The sequence below is a fragment of the Python bivittatus genome, unplaced genomic scaffold, assembly GCF_059951505.1.
Source record: "Python bivittatus isolate LINGU-HERP-01145 unplaced genomic scaffold, Pbiv_v1 ctg000480_np1212, whole genome shotgun sequence".
NCBI classification, from domain to species: domain Eukaryota; kingdom Metazoa; phylum Chordata; class Lepidosauria; order Squamata; family Pythonidae; genus Python; species Python bivittatus.
In genome coordinates, this window is record NW_028277075.1 from 8,591,333 (window position 1) to 8,607,358 (window position 16,026).

Genomic DNA, 16,026 nt, shown 5'->3' on the forward strand with positions numbered 1-16,026 from the left:
AAACTTGCCTGTTATTCCGATTACTCCTTGACTTCCTACTTTAGCATTCCAATCCCCTATGATGAAAAGGACATCTTTTTGGTGCTAGTTCTAGAAGGTGTTGTAGGTCTTCATAGAAGCGGTCAACTTCAGCTTCTTCAGCATCAGTGGTTGGGGCATAGACTTGGATGACTGTGATGTTGAATGGTTTGCCTTGGATACGCACTGAGATCATTCTGTCGTTTTTGAGGTTGTACCCCATTACTGCCTTTCCCACTCTCTTATTGACTATGAGTGCAACTCCATTTCTTCTAAGGGTTTCTTGCCCGCAGTAGTAGATATAATGGTCACCCGAATTAAATTCACCCATTCCCGTCCATTTCAGTTCGCTGATTCCCAAGATGTCGATGTTCAATCTTGTCATCTCATGTTTGACCACATCCAGCTTGCCTTGGTTCATAGATCTTACATTCCAGGTACCTATACAATATTGTTCTTTACAGCATTGGACCTTCTTTTCGCTTCCAGATACATCCACAGCTGAACGTCCTTTCGGCTTTGGCCCAGCCGCTTCACTCTTTCTGGAGCTACTTGGAATTGCCCTCCGCTCTTCCCCAGTAGCATATTGGACACCTTCCGACCTGAGGGGCTCATCTTCCGGTGTCATATCTTTTAGCCTTTTAACATTGTCCATGGGGTTTTCTTGGCAAGGATACTGGAGTGGGTTGCCATTTCCTTCTCCAGTGGACCACATTTTGTCAGAACTCTCTGTCATGACCTGTCCGTCTTGGGTGGCCCTGCACGGTATAGCTCATGGCTTCACTGAGTTACGCAAGCCCCTTCGCCACGACAAGGCAGTGATCCATGAAGGGGTGAACTGGATAAGACAATGGAATTCAAGTGGAAAAACATGAGAAAAGTGCCAAAGTGGAAATTGTTGGAAATTATAAAAGTGTATAAGAATGGTAGTCCTTTGGAACTATTCCATAGAGAGAGGTATTGTACATAGTAGGCATTCCACCCTGATTCTTCTGGAACTCAAACCTAACCTGACCAGCTGGACTCTGAGCTGGGGAGGTATGCATGGTTGTGTAAGTGAGCGGAACTTTTAATTCAGAAAGAAAGACAGTAAAAGTTGTGCACCTCCATTGCTATCTTTCTGTGTGGTCTGAGTTTCTGGAAAGAAAATAAGTAGCAGCCTTTAAGGTGCCATAAAGACCCTCATTACAGCCCTCAATACAACAATGCAGGTAGTCCTTGACTTACAACCACAATAGGGACTGGAAAATTCTGTTGTAAATACATGTTGGTTGCCAAGCACCCGAATTTTGACCATGTGACAGCAGGGATGTTGTGAGGACCAGTCATAAGTCACTTTTTTCAGCGCCATCATAACTTCAAATGGTCACTAAACGAATGGTCATAAGTCAAGGACTACCTGTATAGAAACACAAAAGTCTTTCAAATGGGTATAGGAGTACTTATGTTCTTATCTCAACTTGGGAATGGGATTAAAAGGAATGGGCAGTCCTTGAAATACATTAAGGCAGCTTCGAAGGATAAACTGAGAGGGGAAAAAAATCTAAAAGTATATATGTGACCTAAGTAATTTCTTTAGTTATTAATGCAGCTAAAACTGTATTGTCGAAGGCTTTCACAGTCGGCATACGATACGACAGCCCGGAAGACCCACACCAGCAGCTAAAACTGTTTACTATTTTAAACATGTTATTATCTTAGTACTTTGTAATGGTCAATATTTTGTTCTGATGTGCATTATCTTGATGAACTTAATTGCATTTAGCAGAAAGGTTAGTCTTCATCATAATGAAGAAACTGACAGAAAACCATACAGAAATATTATGGAAAGGATAACTAAGTCAACAAGTTTAAACCAAATTTCAATTCAGGCTTAGATATTTATGAGAGTACTCTAATTTTCTGCCATTAGAATTATCATGGAAAATATTTTGGAACTGCCACAAATAAATGTCAACTATATGCCATAGTGTGAAATTATTTAAAATGGGATAGAAACAATAAGGGGGAAATGCAAGAAATATTAAAAAAAAAAAAAAAACAAGGAAGGAAGGAAGAGTTGGTGACCATACTTTCACTTAGAATATTAATTTACAGTTTAGCCAGCCAAAAATATGTGCCTTCATTGCATTAAACTCTGAGAAAAAGAAAGATCTATTTCTCAGGTGACTCTGGAGGACATTATAGAGGTGCAAATACCAATTTATATCCAGGATGCTGTGGGCTTGCATATACTGATTCTCTGAGAGTGAAATTACAGCACCAGATTGAATGTCAAGCACTTATTTTCTCTTAAGGCATGAGATTTAGGATATCCTCCCTCACCAGTTATGTGGAAGGTGTCAGACCTTATCTTTAGCTGGCTATTTAAAGGTTCGTTAGTGGCAGTGACATTACTACTGCAGAAAAGGAAAGACCTAGTATGTCCAACAGGAGCTGAATGGGTTTTACAGATGATAAAATTAGTTTATGATTAGAAAGTAGCTCAGACATAAATCCCCTTCATGGATCACTGCCTTGTCGTGGCGAAGGGGCTTGCGTAACTCAGTGAAGCCATGAGCTATACCGTGCAGGGCCACCCAAGACGGACAGGTCATGACAGAGAGTTCTGACAAAATGTGGTCCACTGGAGAAGGAAATGGCAACCCACTCCAGTATCCTTGCCAAGAAAACCCCATGGACAATGTTAAAAGGCTAAAAGATATGACACCGGAAGATGAGCCCCTCAGGTCAGAAGGTGTCCAATATGCTACTGGGGAAGAGCGGAGGGCAATTCCAAGTAGCTCCAGAAAGAGTGAAGCGGCTGGGCCAAAGCCGAAAGGACGTTCAGCTGTGGATGTATCTGGAAGCGAAAAGAAGGTCCAATGCTGTAAAGAACAATATTGTATAGGTACCTGGAATGTAAGATCTATGAACCAAGGCAAGCTGGATGTGGTCAAACATGAGATGACAAGATTGAACATCGACATCTTGGGAATCAGCGAACTGAAATGGACGGGAATGGGTGAATTTAATTCGGGTGACCATTATATCTACTACTGCGGGCAAGAAACCCTTAGAAGAAATGGAGTTGCACTCATAGTCAATAAGAGAGTGGGAAAGGCAGTAATGGGGTACAACCTCAAAAACGACAGAATGATCTCAGTGCGTATCCAAGGCAAACCATTCAACATCACAGTCATCCAAGTCTATGCCCCAACCACTGATGCTGAAGAAGCTGAAGTTGACCGCTTCTATGAAGACCTACAACACCTTCTAGAACTAGCACCAAAAAGATGTCCTTTTCATCATAGGGGATTGGAATGCTAAAGTAGGAAGTCAAGGAGTAATCGGAATAACAGGCAAGTTTGGCCTTGGAGTACAAAATGAAGCAGGGCAAAGGCTAATAGAGTTCTGTCAAGAGAACAAGCTAGTCATAGCAAACACTCTTTTCCAACAACACAAGAGACGACTCTACACATGGACATCACCAGATGGTCAATACCGAAACCAGATTGATTATATACTTTGCAGCCAAAGATGGAGAAGCTCTATACAGACAGCAAAAACAAGACCAGGAGCTGACTGTGGCTCAGATCATGAGCTTCTTACTGCAAAATTTAGGCTTAAATTGAAGAATGTAGGGAAAACCACTAGACCACTCAGGTATGACTTAGATCATATTCCTTGTGAGTACACAGTGAAGGTGATGAATAGATTTAGAGGATTAGATTTGGTAGACAGAGTGCCTGAAGAACTATGGACGGAGGTCCGTAACATTGTACAGGAGGCAGCAACTAAAACCATCCCAAAGAAAAAGAAATGCAAGAAAGCAAAATGGCTGTCTGATGAGGCTTTACAAATAGCTGTGGAAAGAAGGAATGCGAAAAGCAAGGGTGAAAGGGAAAGATATAAGCAACTGAATGCAGATTTCCAGAGAATAGCAAGGAGAGATAAGAAGGCCTTCTTAAATGAACAATGCAAAGAAATCAAGGAAAACAATAGAATGGGGAAGACTAGAGATCTCTTCAAGAAAATTGGAGATATGAAAGGAACATTTAGTGCAAAGATGGGCATGATAAAGGACAAAAAAGGCAGGGACCTAACAGAAGCAGAAGAGATTAAGAAGAGGTGGCAAGAATACACAGAAGAACTATACAAGAAAGATCTTAATGTCCCTGATGTCCACCCTGGTGTGATCACTGACCTTGAGCCAGACATCCTAGAGAGTGAAGTCAAGTGGGCCTTAGGAAGCATTGCTAACAACAAAGCTAGTGGAGATGACAGTATTCCAGCTGAGTTATTTAAAATACTAAAAGATGATGGTGTTAAAGTGCTGCACTCAATATGCCAGCAAGTTTGGAAAACGCAACAGTGGCCACGGGATTGGAAAAGGTCAGTTTATGTTCCAATTCCAAAGAAGGGCAATGCCAAAGAATGCTCAAACTATCGCACAATTGCACTCATTTCACATGCTAGCAAGGTTATGCTCAAAATCCTACAAGCTAGGCTTCAGCAATACATGAACCGAGAACTACCGGATGTACAAGCTGGGTTTCGAAGAGGCAGAGGAACTAGAGATCAAATCGCCAACATTCGCTGGATCATGGAGAAAGCACGAGAGTTCCAGAAAAATATCTACTTCTACTTCATTGACTATGCAAAAGCCTTTGATTGTGTGGATCACGACAAACTGTGGCAAATTCTTAAAGAGATGGGAGTACCAGACCACCTTACCTGTCTCCTGAGAAATCTGTATGCGGGCCAAGAAGCAACAGTTAGAACCAGTCATGGAACAACCGATTGGTTCAAAATAGGGAAAGGTGTACGACAAGGCTGTATACTGTCACCCTGCTTATTTAACCTACTTGCAGAGTACATCATGAGAAATGCCAGGCTGGAAGAATCACAAGCCGGAATTAAGATTGCAGGGAGAATCATCAACAACCTCAGATATGCGGACGATACCACCCTAATGGCAGAAAGTGAAGAAGAACTAAAGAGCCTCTTGATGAGGGTGAAAGAGGAGAGTGCAAAAGCTGGCTTGAAACTCAACATTAAAAAAACTAAGATCATGGCATCTGGACCCATCAATTCCTGGCAAATAGAAGGGGTAGAAATGGAAGCAGTAACAGACTTCATTTATTTGGGCTCCAAGATCACCGCAGACGGAGACTGCAGCCATGAAATTAAAAGACGCTTGCTCCTTGGGAGGAAAGCTATGGCAAGCCTAGATAGCATATTAAAAAGCAGAGACGTCACCTTGCCGACAAAGATCCGCATAGTCAAAGCTATGGTTTTTCCAGTAGTAATGTATGGCTGTGAGAGCTGGACCATAAAGAAGGCTGAGCGCCGAAGAATTGATGCCTTTGAACTGTGGTGCTGGAGAAGACTCTTGAGAGTCCCCTGGACTGCTAGGAGGTCAAACCAGTCAATCTTAAAGGAAATCATCCCTGACTGCTCATTGGAAGGATTGATAATGAAGCTCAAGCTCAGATACTTTGGTCACCTAATGCGAAGAGAGATCTCTTTGGAGAAGACCCTGATGCTGGGAAAGATTGAAGGCAAAAGGAGAAAAGGACGGCAGAGGATGAGATGGTTAGATAGCATCACTGAAGCAATGAGCATGAAACTGAGCAAACTCAGGGAGGCAGTGAAGGACAGGAAGGCCTGGCGCAATATGGTTCATGGGGTCATGAAGAGTCGGACACGACTTAACAACTAAACAACAACAACAACAGACATAAATATTGGGTCAATTCCCCATAATGTGGAATAGCTTCCTTTCTTCCTTGCCCTCACTCTTATTTTAGGCAGAGCAGTTTATACGGTGACAATACAACTGAGTGAGACAATGATTTCACTATGGTAATGCACTGGGAATGCTGAGGCAGGGGGAGAGATGTGATGGCTATCTGCTACATATTTTTTGTATTGTATCTAGAAAATACAGTTTAATTTTTGAAAGCCAAGACAAATGCCACCAGAATATTTACAGAAGATTCAAAATATGCCAGGCGACTGCTGCTTAGAATATTAAAATATTATTTAATGGGGAAAAGTAACCAGTTCCTGGCATGAAAAGAGGATAAGGTGCCTTATCTGTCCAATTGTCATCCCAAAGCATAGCTATGGAGCATAGGTAGGCACGAATGAGGAAATAAGGGTTCAAATCTCACCTAAAATGAGCATGATAACATCATACATTTTCCGTACACCCATGCTTAATAATTAATTCACTTACAAAAAGCTATTTACAATGAATAGATAATCTTTCAATATCACTTCTCTACCTTGAGTGAAGAAATTCTTTATACGATTAAATGCCTACCACACTGAAATTTCTACATATCGCAAAAACATTAATGCAGTGCCAAGACCAAACTACATGTTTGTGAAATCTCTGCCTTGGTTCTGCTATATTAAACAGTATGTTTTGTTTTGGACTGTTACATATTTTAGTTGACTCCAGTAGATGGGAGATTCATAGATGTTCGAAGAAAACAGAAAATTCAGATCTAAGTAAACATGCATTTACTTCACTTTAAAACTCAACCCAGTTTAGAAGATAAAGTTGAATTTAAAAGTCAATTTTCACAGAAGACACTAATTTTACTCCGTTAACGTTCACAGTGCTCACCTTAGATACAGCACAACCAAAAGTGATTTTGCTAAAGATCATTGATGTGAGTTATTTCATAACAACTTCATTGCACAGAAAGATGACCAGGCCGTAACGTTAGAGAAAAAAATAGATTACCAACTGACAGAGACAGCTAGCAATTTGCTACAAATGAGATCTCATGGTCTTTCCCCTTTAATTTTTCAAAAAGAACATCATAAATGAACTGAAGATGAAGGTTTTGCATCTCTTAAAATGAACTGTAAGAAATATCCACCAGGACAAAAGCCATTGCAGTTGTAACAAACTCCCCACCAGACAAATCACCATCTGCCTGGAAATAAGGCAGACAAGGAGACTGACAGAAAGGCTCCCCAGATCAGTCAAAAGGAAAAGAAAGAGTGGGAAACTGAGTTCTGAACTGCATTTCTTTTCAGTGATTTTTGGAAAAGGAAACCAAAAAGGGTAGGGAAAAGAGGAACAAGATAGAAAGCTGTGAAAAATCATTACTCTTTATAAATTTCTGCAATACTGTATAGCCAGTGACCTTCACAGTACTATCAGTTAAATGATATTTTCTTCAACTGTAGCTGATTTCACTGTTGAGCAAGGACAGACTGCAAAAGATTATACAACTAAATCATTCTTGTAAATATTTAATATTATTGTTCCCCTCCCCCCCCCCCTTTTTAATGAACCACTATCAAAAGCAAAGCACACAGTTGAAAATACATTTATTTATTCTATCCTGGAAAAAGCTCAGTGCTCATGCATTTTATCTATCTAGTTCACCAAATGACTTTGACACTTGAAAGCCCTTGTGATCAAAATAGTCCGAAGGCAGGCAATTTTGCAGCCATTTAAGAACTGATTTCATGCACTGATCAACATCTACCAAACTTGCCTGATGGAACAGCACAAGTTTCAGCTGGTGGATGGAGAGCAAAAACACCTGAAGGAGAAAATTAGTAAAAAGGTCACACTGGTTTAAATCTTAGGCAAGAATAAGAAGGAGAGTGAGATGCCGTTAGTCATTCCCTTGGACACCAACAAATCACGTGAAAGAGAATAATTATTTGGGAAAAGGTACAATACTTGATTTAAAAGTAACACCTCCCCAACACAATGACTGTTAGCAATTTATTTGTAAAATCCAAGAGAAAGAACAAAAGTTATCTAGTTTGGCCCATTATATTTAAACAAAAAGGTGCTTGCCTTACTTATATTTAAAACTAACCTTGATGGTTGATGATGAAGTCCATGATAGCTTCTTTCTTAATGCAGAGAACACTCATACTTTTAATTATTCTAGATTAGACTTCTTCTTCCTTTATAAGGGTAAAGTCTCCCTTGAGTCGCATTTGACTCCTGGTTACTTAATGGACACCATCATGTAGTGTTCTTGGCAACCCCAAGGAAGTGGTTTCCCATAATCATCTAAGTTTTTTTTTTTTTAATTTCTCAATCTAGCCTCAGCCCTGGAATTTCCAGGTAGTCTCCCATTCAAGCACTAACCATGTCCAACTTATATTTAAAAGTAATGTTCACATTCACTCAACCATTTTCTTAAGAATTATACATTTTAATATTTTAAACAGATCTATGGTATTAATAAACTTGATATCAATCATCTGTCATGAACTTGAATTACATCCAAACAGGATGCACCAAATGTTTACAAAAGGCAAGAATTTTACTGTTTGAGTTAAGAATACTTGAGTAACCTACTTTTATGCAACCTGCTTCCTTCTTTTATCTGAATACTGTTTGGTATCTAAAGGAACTGAGGCTATGGACTATCAGCCTAGACACAATCAGTATTCTCCAAACACTAACAAAGTGTGGTGTAGTTAGAATTGATTAGTTCTGTTCTGTAACATGAAGTCATCCTATCTTAATCTGACCAGATTGGCTTTTCACATACAATGTCAGTTTGTCAAAATTGATTACAGAGTAGCTATTACTATTCTTTTGAGGGGGGAGCTTCTAGGTTTCTATTCACTATTTCAAAACAATGCTTCTTTCTAGAAAACAGGTCAAAGCCCTTTGAAGAAAACCTTTGGTCCCCACAAGAGTTGAGAAATGATTTGCACTGAGCAACTTTTATTTATGCAGATTTACACTTTATTATATGTATTTTAGTTTTAGTTTTATAAATTTAGTTTTTGTTTTAACAAATGGACAATTTTGATTTCCGCAAGGAAAATGTATGTATGTATGTATGTATGTATGTATGTATGTATCAAACTTATCCCTGCCCATCTCCCCCCAATGGGGGACTCTGGGCAGCTTACAACAGCTTAAAACAATAAATAAATACATAGTTAAAATTTATAAAAAAGCACACTTACACAGAGTAAAAGGAAGAGGAAAAATCCAGGAGGCTTTTGTATATATGCTTCTTTTAAACTAACTAAATGATGAATTTTCTGTATGAATATTAGTTACCCTATGGACTTGCATAGTAACATGTTCAGTATCATATTTAAGAAAAGTTAAATTGACTATACTTCCATTTCTGGACCTCTTCAAATTTGTCATTAAAGCGTGTGTACAAAAAATGCATCCATTAGGTAAATAGCATTCAACAGTCATAATATTTATCAAAATGTATATATTAGGGGAAAATAATATACACACACAGATCTGAAATATTGCACGAGTGAACACAGATAGGAGTGTATGGTCCTGTATATAAAAGTATGTAAAATAACAGTAATACCCCAGCTCACGAACGCTTCTGTTCACGAACAATTCGGTTCATGAACAGCAGTGTTCACAAAATTTTGCTTCCATTTGCGAACTCCACATCGGGTGATGAACACAATGCGTGGCCATCTTCCCTGCGCTGACACATGGTCATGGCTTCCTCTAGGCGAGATCGCGGTCGCAGACAGACACTTGCTATGAAGCTTTTTGGTGTCACCTCAAGCAAGGTCACTGTTCTCTCTCTTCATACTGTACTGTACTGTACTTTGTTTCATATTTTTGTGGTTAAAAAAAAAATACATATGGTTCAGAACGGATTAACCCTATTTACATTGAACCTTAAGGGAAAATTTGATTCGGTTCGCGACCAATTCGGTTTGTGACCAGAATCATGGGACGAATTAAGTTCGTGAACCGGGGTACCACTGTATGCACAAAATATGCATGGATATGCACAAAAACCTCTTGAAAAGGAGCGGCAATATAGTGAACTTGTGGTTGAAAAAAGAGGTGACAATTACAGAAAGCAAAAGATATTTGTCCATCTGTCTGCTGCAATGATTCCTAACTGTTCTTGTGGGCCATAACACTGAAACTGGGAGACACCAGAGCCAGGGGCAGCACATGTGTTGAATGGATGTGGTTTGGGGATTTCTTCTCTCAATACAATGCATCTCAGTGGCTGATTGGAAAGGGGAGGATTCTTACAGCTGCCTTGAAGGAAGGGCCATTCTTGCCCCAGGGCCATTTCATTAGTGTACTGGGATATTAATAATTATTCATGTGATCTATAATGAGGTTCCTGTCCTTTTTGGTGGGGCTGCTGTAACAATTCATTTTGCTCAAGGATATACTGAGGCAGTATGAATTTATTTATTTCATATGGTATAGGAGACATATCAACTCATATAGCTTACAAAAAATGAAAATATCCATATGGCAGCATAAAGCAGACTTTCACCATAAAGAACGCAAGGTAAAATATCTACAGTAAACATATTCATAATAAAAATCTATACATTATTCAACATAAAATGTCCCTGGTAATGTCTCTTTGTTAATTTGGACTGGGGCACCCATAATAATATCCATGTGTTCCACTAATGTACAGGGTGATTTCACCTTGTATGTCAAAATGTATTTCCATTTTACAACAGTCAGCTGTGTGTGTTTATGAAATGATGCAAAGAAATGTTTGTTTCTGATTATTAAGTCTTAGGCTTGCCATTTAAGTTTGCAAAATGCTCTAAGTAAACTTAAGGGAAAGATTGTTTTTTTTAAATTTGTTCACCACCCAAATTTCCTTCTGGTATATGGGCGGGCTATATAAATTTAAAACATGAAATAAATTAGACTAGGATCAGAATATCTGATACTGATTGATAAACATACAAATTTGAAAGCACATCATTTTTCCTCTAGAGATTTACTATTTCCTCCACGTGAGAAGCAAGGTGTTTTTTTTTTCCAGAGTTGGGGCAGGTTCTACTGCTATCATAAGATCCAGAAACAACAGAGCAAATTGAGTGTTGGAGGGTGTTGGCAGGTGTGTTTGGCTAGTTTTATTGCTTTCTTGCCCCAGTACACATTTAAAAAGACCTTGAATTAAAATTTAATGGCCTGTCCCAGCACATTCAAAAAGTTCCACACAGACCTAGCCAAATTTCTATAATCTCTATTCCAAAATCTTACAAAACACCACTGTATATATATATATTTTAATTCTTAGGCTTACAAGGCAAGCCGAGACAATGGCATACCTTTTATCTGCATTCACAGGCTGGAAAATAACTGTTCAGAGTTTGATTTCCAGCATCATAAAATGAATCCAAAACTTCACAGGTCTCGCTCCCTATGACACATTAATAAAGCAAGATCTTTGGAGTGACACTTGATCTAAGCACATTTTCATGCTTACGCTGTTATTTAAAACAGTGTAGAAATATGGCAAAGTGTAGCTGAATTCATTTACAGAGACATACACACACAAACATAGGCAAACATGAATTCATAATTTACACACAATGAGAAAGAAAGAAAGAAAGAAAGAAAGAAAGAAAGAAAGAAAGAAAGAAAGAAAGAAAGAAAGAAAGAAAGAGAGCGAGCTCACTGAAAACCCCAGCTGACTATAAATAAATGAGAGCAATAAGAGAAGCTTTCAGACATTTGTTGATTGAGACAATGCTATGTTCTATTGTTAAATTCAAAACATTTGTGAAACAGAATGCTTATTCCTCCCTCCTATGTACCCATGCCCACCACCTGCTGAAAGTGCCAGCTGGCAAATTACTTTTACCTGGAACAGGAGTTATTTGCATGCTACAGCCTAAGGGAGAAAATGTAGGAGGTCTAAAAATGTTGATTTTGGAGGTAAATCTCATCATGTTTTGGAAAGGATCTCTGATTCCCAAATTGTTTAACATTAACAGCAGCAAAATTCCTCTCCTCCACTCTCAAATTATACTCCTAAAAATGAAAAAGTAAGTCGATTAGGGTCGAAGACTATGGGCTTGTAGTCAGCTCTGAGACTCAAAAACAATTCTAGGGACTCAGAATTCTATCCATGGACTCAGATTCTTTCATCAAAGTATATCTCTAGTTGGTCTAGTAAAGGCAAAACAGAACCTGGAAGCCCAAGACTTGCCCCCTTGTGGCATACGTGTATGCATATATACATAGCAAAGAAGAAAAGAAGATGATACATTTCAATTCTATGCTTTAACTATACCTCTTCATATGGAAGGGAAAGATTGATTTTTGCTCCAAATTTGTCAGTCTCTCACATTTAGGAACAGGATGCATGTCATACTCATGATATTTTACTCTGTTTTCTCACTCAAAACTTATTCTTCAACACATATTTTTAAACAACAACAAATCCAATTGTCTATTTCCTTGCATTAGAACTACACACATTTCATCAATGAAAATGTGATTAGACAGCTTTCTGAAACAGGAGCTCAAACATTAACCTGAAACACGTTACGATAGTTGCATTTCCCCTCTTTTCTTTAAGTTGGAATTTGCTGTCCCAGACACCACAGTGTGGCAACTCTTAGCAAATGCGGCTGACTTTTTAAAAAGAGTACAAATTCTCAAAGGCAACAGCTTTGTTTGGAATTTGAACTGTTCTGTTAAGTGAACAGGCACTGAATATAGAAGGAACACCACAGACATTTGCTTGATATGCAGCCTGAGTTTTCATACAAAGCTTTTCATTACCTCATTACAAGGGGAAAGAGAGCAAACCTTTAAGAGGGAATGGCACACAAAGGGAAGAGACTTCTCCCCTTCTTTTGCACTGCATTCAAGGTCAAAAGTCCAGCAGTCACTGACCACTACTATGACAATGTGCATGACAGACAGACGATGTGGCTTAAAAAAACCAATATATAATATATAATTTTATAATCCCTGTTACATCTCATTTATTTTCCTGGTTTGTTAACATTATGCCAGAATAATACTTTTTTGGATGAAATAGAGCATTCTGGCTTAATAGAAGCCAGGACCTTCATGCCAAACAGATGCACTGAGAGGATGTAAGAGATAGGCAGAAAGAAAATCTTATTCTTGGAGTTCTATAATTAAAGAATTTCCCTGTGAAGTTGAACAGAATAATGTTGGTGAATAGAACATCTTCACAGGGAAATTCTTCATTCCCCAAAATCATTACAGTATTAAATTGTAAATCACTATTCCTAGATTACTATATGAATAAACCCTTATATGAAAAAAAGATTTCAATCATATGCAGAGTTCTGCATGTAAGGAACATTAAACAAGCTTTCATGAAATATCTACATATACTTGGGCTTTGCACAAGCCCTGTGTAATACAACTTATGTACATTGTGTGATACTACTCCTGTAGTTTTCTGCGTTGTACATAAAAGATCCTCAACAAACTTTTATACAATATATTCACAAGTCAAAACTGGCATGAAATTAATAAACAAAGAATTTTACCAATCATCTCTCAAAATGGAACAAATAGATTGGGTACCCAGTAGAAGATTTCAGACAAACAAAAAAAGACATTAATTTATGCAATGCATCATTAACTACTGGAATACACTGGATGTGAAGGTGATCTGCTGTGACATCTGGTCGAAATTCACTGCCACATGATTTAATGATTATCGCTAAAAGGAATGGATTTTGGTGAAAGAAATATAACCTCCACAGTAGACTGAGACCAGCAGCTTGGAACTGTGTGTTGGAGCTGCACAAATTTGCAGTAGTAATTAATGAATTATGAAAATGCATCTATGAAAATACACTTTGCAACATCCAGGAGTTAATGCGTGTGCAGTATTACAAAACAGAAAAATAAACTAAACTAAACTTCCCAGATCTGTATAAATTTAGCAATTCAGTGGCACTCCTCCAAACAAAATTTGTTTACTTTTTATCTTGGCCAGGGTTTGATTAGGAGTTGCACTCAAAATGTTTAAGCCTCCAACAGGCAAAAGAAATATGATTATAAGGTAGCAATTATCAACCTGTGTTTAAAGTCTGGAGAGAATTTACACTTTTTTTTTTCTTCCCCCAAAACGAAAAAGCAACACATTCCTAGAGGAATTCTGAAGGCCGGAAAAATGGGGCTTGTGTTGCATGCAAATCACAGGTGACCTAGTCATCTAACAGTGATACAGTGTGAGTAATATATTGTGTATATATATAGGAGTCCTCATACAATCCCACCAGAGGAGCGTTCATTTCCTTCTGTCTGTCACGTTCTATCAGCTAAGCCCAAAATATTGAACTTTCTAGCTGCCTCTACTTCTTCTGTATTTCTCACAGGTACATAATTTTCTTTATACACTGCCACTTCAGCCATCAGGAATGTAAACTAAATCAGTGACTTCTGGAGAAGAAATGGCAAACTGAAGACAGCTCTGCTAAAAGTAGAGTCAATGACCACGGTGGAAAGAGGAGCTGGTGAGTAAACCAGCTCTTCATAATTAATCTCTGGACAAGGAGAGCAGTTGAGATCACCCACAAGTGCTCCAGACAATTGCTCCTCATGAAACCATAAGACAGCGGTCTCTGGTGGGAGATGAGGGAATAGCCATCTTGCTCAAACCATAGTCGGCACCTTTAAAAGGACACTGGGTTCACATATTTGCTTTTCTAATCACTTTTGGGAATTGCTTGTTAAGTGCTTTTCAGCCATTGGGAACCTTTGGATCAACATGTTTGAAAACACCAGGTGAGTTTCCTTCAATTCTTAGCAAAAGAAGTTTTAACTACAAGCTTAAGGACTTTATATATATATATATATATATATATATATATATATATATATAAAATAAACAGCAAAAGGGTGATTAGAACTTTGATTTTGGAAAGTTACAAATGGACTAATGGTCCAGATGGATTTGAATTAAGATTTTGGAATTTATTGTAAGAATCCATCCATGGGAAAATCCTTTTGTTTTGAATTCTTTAAAAAAAAACATGATACCATGGAACTTTGAAGGTTGGACACTAGAGGGAACTAGAAGAAACTAAAGATTACAATTAAAGGAGAAGAACATTTAAATTCAATTTATGAATGAAGCAAAATATTTTAACATTGAACATATTGAAGGATATTTTTGAAAAATGGACCTAGAAGTTAATTTTAAGAGTCTCTGCCTTGATAGATACTGTGTTTAAAAGATGTTATGAAAGAGGAACCAGTTTTACCTGACAAGGTTGAAACTGATCTGAAAATGAATGTTAAAATGACAGGCTACAAGAATGATATGGAAAAAGATGGTACACTGGACATACAAAAGAAACTGGATGATGTCTTAATAATTAAAAGGGATATACAAATAACAAATCCAGAGAGTGAACTGGATAATTTTTCTATATTGGATTTACAAAAGAGACTTGTTAAAGCTTTAAAGAATTTTGTGAGAAGGGACAAAGAAAAAATGAAAAGAATTTTTTTCTTTCTTTTCTATTTTTCTTTCTATTTTTTTTTCTGCACCTTCTATTTTTTTCTTTTTTTTCTTTTTAGTTTGCATTGATTTTTATTGTTGCAATTGTAATTTTTAATAAAATTACTATAAAAAAGGGAATGTAAACTAAATCCAGTAGAGTTTTCCAAGGATGCAACTTTTTAGGACGGGATCTGCCATGGCAGTGACAGCAGTGATGAATGCATTCTGCTAGTGTTCCAACTTTTTTCTGGTGAAAAATCTATGCTAAAAACCTTCCAATTTTGGGAGTGGCAATGTACCTATCTACCTATGTATATGCTTTCACTTTTGTCTTTTTATATTTTATGAAAGATAACTTAATATTGAAAACTACCTCAAGATCGATGATGTAATAAGTGGCATATAAATACTTAACAAATAAAGGTATGTTCCTGATACTGGAAAAATGTACATAACAGAGACTAACAAGGAAAGTTGTCGTTTTAAAATATCTATCTCAGTGAATTTACATTGCTGCATGAATTAGAGAAAGATCCATATGAACGTTCTTTTTGTTAAAAAAAAAGTTGGATATAAAACCAAATCCAAATGTTTAAATAGATTTTAAAAAGCCATTAAAAGACACAGTAGAGTGGAATATTGTTCCACTAATGAAGACAGTGCAATGGAACACCTGCCACCTTGAGCATGGTATGACCACATAAAAGCAGTCTTTGCCCACCACTATTGTTAGAATCTGAATCACAGTATGACTAAAATTCAT